This window comes from Castor canadensis, chromosome 2 (genome assembly GCF_047511655.1).
Source record: "Castor canadensis chromosome 2, mCasCan1.hap1v2, whole genome shotgun sequence".
NCBI lineage: Eukaryota > Metazoa > Chordata > Mammalia > Rodentia > Castoridae > Castor > Castor canadensis.
In genome coordinates this window covers 178,218,204-178,224,523 of record NC_133387.1, presented here as the reverse complement: position 1 = coordinate 178,224,523, position 6,320 = coordinate 178,218,204, and the positions used below count along the sequence as shown (strand labels likewise).

At 37.5% G+C, this 6,320-nt stretch overlaps 1 pseudogene; it reads left to right on the top strand.

Annotated features, from left to right (window-relative positions):
* Window positions 1–2,872: 2,872 nt before the first annotated feature.
* LOC141417911 (putative olfactory receptor 10D4) lies at window positions 2,873–4,533 on the top strand (annotated as a pseudogene).
* Window positions 4,534–6,320: the final 1,787 nt, after the last annotated feature.

Below are 6,320 nucleotides of genomic sequence, written 5' to 3'. Positions count from 1 at the left end.
TCAATATACCATATTATAAAAGATAAAGGAAGGAATGAGAAAGACCATATGGAAAGGGACAAAATCCTGTAATTACTCCCTTTGCTCATTCATGCTTCTTGAATAAATCCCACTGGGGATATTGTCTCAAAAGAAACCAGGTCCATTAATATTCTTTGACTTGAAAGCATTATAAATTTTAAGACAAGTTTAATAGCACAACAGAGTGTGGAATCTATGATTTGGATTCAAAAGAGGAAGATGCAAAATCTTGGCTCCATGCTTTAGCATTTTATATAAAACAGAATTTGGCTTTTAGAGACACATTCTTCTTCCCCTGAAATTTTAGAAAAAAGTCTCTCTACTTGCATCAGGTATGCTTTCCATCAGCTGGTACTTGGGTAAACCTCTACACAGTTCTATTAGTTCTTATTTTTCTTGTACTGCTCATTTTGCTCTTCTCTGTCCTACTGAGATTTTCTCTTTGTCATGGTCATTTCACTTGCTCAAGCCAGGGAAGGAGGAAAGTCAGGAAACTAAAGAAAATCCATACATGTAGCTGAGTTCAGTAACTCATTAGTGAGCTAGCACTGAGAAAGCAATGAATGGGAGTTTTAGTGAGTGTGTGTGCATCTGCACATGTGTGAGATAGGAGAAGGACATGGCTTGTAGGGGAAGGTGGGTAAACATGGACACTGATTTGCTCTTTAAGTGTCATATTTTGCAGTTATAACAATTACAACAATGATTTCTAATTATCTCAACCTTAACTTTTATTCATCTGAGTCACATGAGAACCTTCTTTAACAAGGATATATATTCCAATCTTCTCATTAAATATTTAGGAGCAAAATGTAATTAATTGTCAGTGAGTGTGGTGACAGTGAAACTCAAAAAGTTTATAAACAGCTAATAATACAAATTTTACAATGGAGGGTTGAAGAAAACATCTATTTTATTTATTTATTTTCCCTGAAATGTGATCTTGTAGGTTCCACGTGAAATCTGTGGTAGAAGTTCAGTTCTTTTCCAAATGACTGCTCTATGGTGTGGTAATAGCTGAACTCAGATATTTTTCACTGGACTGATGTCAGATCTTTTCTTGAGAATAGATGTGTGTGGAGCCCTGGTACTGAGTACTGACTGCAAAGGACGAGTGGGAAAGACTGTGAAAGTGTATCTAAAGTAACTTGTGAAATTTGCACTTTTCCCAGGGCAACATGGACCAGAGATTTGTGCCACTTAGCAGTGTGAATTTGGTTACTGAACTAGAAACAGAAATGCTGAAATTAAAGGGAGAGTTTAGGCACTTCTAATCTACAAAATAGACTTTTAATTTCTGCCAATTTATATGACATACTCTTTAGAGTCTGAAGAAAATGTTTACCTGATTTGTATGTCTTATTCCACCTTTATTAATATTCATAGCCCATAAATACTAGGGTGTTTATGTGTCCATTGGAAAATACCTAAAAGACTGGTGTGGTGGTGGTGCACACCTGTAATGAAAACTACTGGAGAGGCTGAGGCAGGAGAATCTTGAGTTCAAGGTCAGGCATGAGCAACATGGCAAGACCCCATGTTAAAGAACAAGCACAGACAAACAAAAAGACACACATAATTAACTAACTAAATCAATAAACAAATACTTTTAAATACTACAGATTCTTTAAAGTTCATTTCTAACTACATTTTCTTCACTTCTGAAATGCTTTTATTATTGTTAGATTATTGCTCTTACCTCAGTGTTATATACATTAGGTTTTTTGTTAAACCAACTTTATTAAATATTTACTAGTTAAGTGAAAATGACTGAATGAAGCATTTCTTCTCCATTACCTTAGTTAATCCTCACAAACACCTGTGATGCATAAAATATAGTCCATTGTTCTTTGAGTAGATAAAACTCAGAGAGATTAAGTTGCTCAAGGTCCTAGAGGTAGCAAATGATTTTTAGGTCAGGATTAGATAACAGATTTTTACAAAAAATTTGTATTTTTTATTTATTTTTGTGATATAGGCCATCACTATGTAGCCCAGAATGGCCTCAAAGTCGTGTTCCTTGTGCCTCAGGTTCCCAAGTGCTGGGATTATAGGTGTGTGCTACCCAGTTGGCTAGACACCAGTTTTATATTTCTCCAAAGTAAGATCTTCAAGGGATGGTATTTCCTAAAATTCATCTTTATTTTTCTAGCAGGAAGACAAAAAATGAATGTGTATTAAGTTGAATTAATTGCCAGAGCCCGAGTCAAAATTTGAATTGTATTCTGGGTTGTAAGTGGTCTTTTGTGTTGTGACTTCATCTTTTCTAGGATCTCATCTGTTTGGGAACCTTGAAAGGTCAAGGCTCTCACAGGGCCTGGCTAGGAGGCTGCGGACTGCAATGATCTGAAGAGCTCCTGCTTCCTTCTCTTCATTCTCGCCAACAGTTACACCTGCTGAGATTTTTGTCCATGATATAAGCCTTTACCATTGTCAAAATTAAAATAATACAGGACATGAAGAGAGCAGCAATCTCTAAGACAATCTGAATAGGTTTACTCTCTGAACAAATACTGATAACAGCAGAGGAAAGGTATTTATATCTTATGGTCACAGATGGAGGCATAAGATAAAATTGGGTACAAAAAAACAGGAGAAGAAATTGGGTATTACAAAATTACACATTCCAAGTTACTTCTCAGATTATTTTAGTACAGATATTAAATGATAAGCCTAAATAATATGAATGTGGTTGAAAGGTGACTTGTCATATAGAAGGCAATCTAACTGAGGAAAGAGAATGTAGGACGTGTAAGTTATTTCCATCACTTCTTCTAGACTCAATCCAGTTTCTGTGTGTGAGCACATCATGAATATGAATTGTAGGCTTTCTCTCAAATATAAATGATGAAGGATGCAAGGAATATTTTGGAAGTAAAAAATAAACAGTGAGGTGTATATCATTTATGCTCAGGTTCAAATTTTTATATGCATACCTTTGACCAGTTTGTGTGATGTTAAATCAGATTGGGAGAAACTAAAAAAAATTAGTGACAAGTACTGATTACTGTAAGCTTTTTGCAAGTACAAAGACAAAATATTCTGTTTCACTTAACATAAACAGAAATTGAGGCCAAATGTGAAATGTTATGTAGTTGGATGTCAAGGTCAGATGTATTACTGGCCCCTTTCCCTCACTGGCCTTCTTTCGCTCACATCTACTGCCTTAGACAGAAATCCTTTGCTGTGAAGCTCTCCTCAGTTACTTGTGGTCTCACAGCATGACCCTTGCTTTGCTTTTCCAGGGCTGCCTGCCACATGAATAGGAGAAACTATACCTCCGTGACAGAGTTCATCCTGTTGGGAATTTCTAACAGCGAAGGGCTGGAGACCATGATCTTTGTCCTGTTCCTGGCCTTCTACCTCTTCGCCTTGCTGGGAAACCTGCTCATCTTCCTCACCATTTTGTCATCCACCAACCTCCACACCCCGATGTATTTCTTCCTGGGAAACCTGTCAGTGTTTGACGTATTATTTCCTTCTGTGAATACCCCCAAGATGATGGTCCAGCTCGTGGGGCAAAGTCACACCATATCTTACCAAGGCTGTGCCTCCCAGATCTTCTTTTACCACACCCTGGGTGGCACTGAGTGTTTCTTGTATACAGTGATGGCCTATGACCGCTTTGTGGCTATTTGTCACCCTATGCAATACACCGTCATCATGAACCACAGGGTGTGTACTTGCTTGACAGTGGGCACTTGGCTGGGGGGCTGTCTACATGGAAGTATCCTCACATTTCTTATCTTTAAGTTACCCTACTGTGGCCCCAATGAAGTGGACAGTTTTTTCTGTGACATTCCAGTGGTGCTGCCCCTGGCTTGTGCAGACACCTCTGTAGCACAGATGGTGAGTTTCACCAATGTAGGTGTTGTTGCACTGGTGTGCTTTCTACTTATCCTCACTTCTTACACTCGCATTGTTATCTCCATATTGAAGATCCGCTCCTCAGAAGGCAGGCGCAGAGCCTTCTCCACCTGCAGTGCCCACCTGACTTCTATCACTTTGGTCTATGGTCCTGTGATTCTTGTCTATCTTAGACCTGCTTCCAGTTCCTGGTTAGATGCTGTTGTTCAGGTCCTAAATAATGTTATTCACCCCGTCCTTCAATCCCTTGATTTATTCCTTGAGAAACAAAGATGTGAAGTTAGCCCTGAAAAAAGTATTAATTCAGGTGACCCAGCCTCTGGGGTAGAAAAATTAGAGCAATTCCTCCCTCAACTTCTTTTAGAGATAGCTTCAGATCCACTCCTGTTACCTCACGATTAATGCCAAATAGTCAGTTGGGCAAAGTTAGTTTCTCTCATTTCTTGAGAGTTTTAACAGTGATATGATAGGGAATGGGTGGGCTGGGATGCAGATTTACTCTTTGGATTGCTCCAGCAATTTTTCCTGTTTCAATTTGCCAAGCAATGTTACCTTTTCTGTTTCATACAGTCTGTTCCTCTTGATAGTTGCATTGTCATGAACTGCATTTTCCTAGAGGCCATGGTCTGTCTGCTTTTTCCTTACTTCCCTTTCCTCTCAAAATATATGTCTCAATCTGTTCAACTGTTGCATCTCTCTCCACTACATACATTTAGAAATTGGAGTAGACAAGGCTGAAATTTAAGAGTAGGATTGCAATTTGGTAACTGTAAATTTGTACTCAGCTTGTAGCTTCTTTGGCTTATCTATATCTCTACTTGCAAAATAATTCAATTTAGAGCTTTTCTTATTTGGCTCCAGGGAAATCTGCTTTTGGATTTCATTCTTCAAATTGTAAATGAGAAAGTGATTATCAAGTTACAGAGTTTGCAAATTTGTAAAGCTTTCTTGAGCCAGAGATTTCTAGCCATTGTAGGTACTCTCCATTTCTTGGAAATCTAGAATATCTGTCAGTAATTGAAATTAAAGCACTAACATTAAATTTATTGTTTGAGTATTTGATATTTATATATTTACATTTAGTCAAATTAACTTCAAAACAGGGATCCATGTATTTAGATTCACCGAAAAAACCTAGACTAGATACTAACGTTGAAAGCCTGCTTATCATGTATATGACAAGGCTAGAAATAGTTTATATGTACTGACTAAATTAATCACAGTGTCCTAAGAGATAGATTCTATGATATACTCATTTTACAGTGGGGGAAACCAGGAACAGAGAATTATTCATGGCCAGGCCATCTGAACCTATAATTAAATCATAAGTCTTTTCTCTGGCATGGCATATTGCCATCTTAAAAGGACTAAATTCTGTATCATGATAGTTATTTATATATCATTATTTCTATTTATTATTTATTATTATAAATACTTTGCATATATTAACCAATGCAGGAACGACATCTCTATTATGTGCAAGAGAACTGAGGCACAGGGATTTTGAGTAACTGAATAGACAATAGTGTTAATGTTGGCCTAAGTAGGTGAGCACTCTGGGTAACAGTCACAGAAATAGGCAATGATTAGAAAATACTAACTTTGCTCATCATAATAAAAATATCCATTCATTAATTTAGTCATTGATTGAGCAATGAACTTAAAATCCTCCATCTGCATAGTTAGTAAGGACCTGGGTAGAATGTTTGCTGAATGACACATACAAAGACAAATGGAGAAAATTATTTAGGGGAAGCACATCTAGCTCTCTTTGCTATATATCAAGCTAAATATGTGATCACCTGATTTTCTACCATCACACATCTCATGGACAGCCTTATTGGAAAGTTCATGGATCCCCTGCATCATCTATGCTATTGTGTTAGAGGTACTTATTGTAGTGCATTGCTTTATTCCAAAACTTGGCAACTTAGAGCAATTTGTTATACTGTCTCTGATGGTCAGTAATACTGGGGTGGCTTAGTTGGGTGATCTTAGCTGGGGTCTAATAGGACATTTGCAATCACATTGTCAGCTTGAGCAGCAGTCCTCTGACACAGGGTCTACTTGCAAGGCAGTTCAGTACAGGGCTGTTAGCAGATGCCTTCCATATCTCACTCATCATATGGGCCTCTTCACTTAGCCACCTACATGTTCTTATGTCCATGTCAGCTGTTTCCTGTACTATGAGTGACCCAAGGGAGGGTCTAAGCAACAACCTGCAGAGCCTTTCATGACATTTTCTCCAAAGTCACATACCATCACTGCTGCTTTTATTTTTCTTTATTGCAAGTCATTAAGTGCAGCTCATGTTCAGTGAAAGATAAATTAGGCTCTTCTGTCATTGGTAATAAGATGGGGATTGTATTGAAACTGCAGAATACTTTCAGTAATATGGCCACTTTAATAATAATTAATAATTTAATTAAATA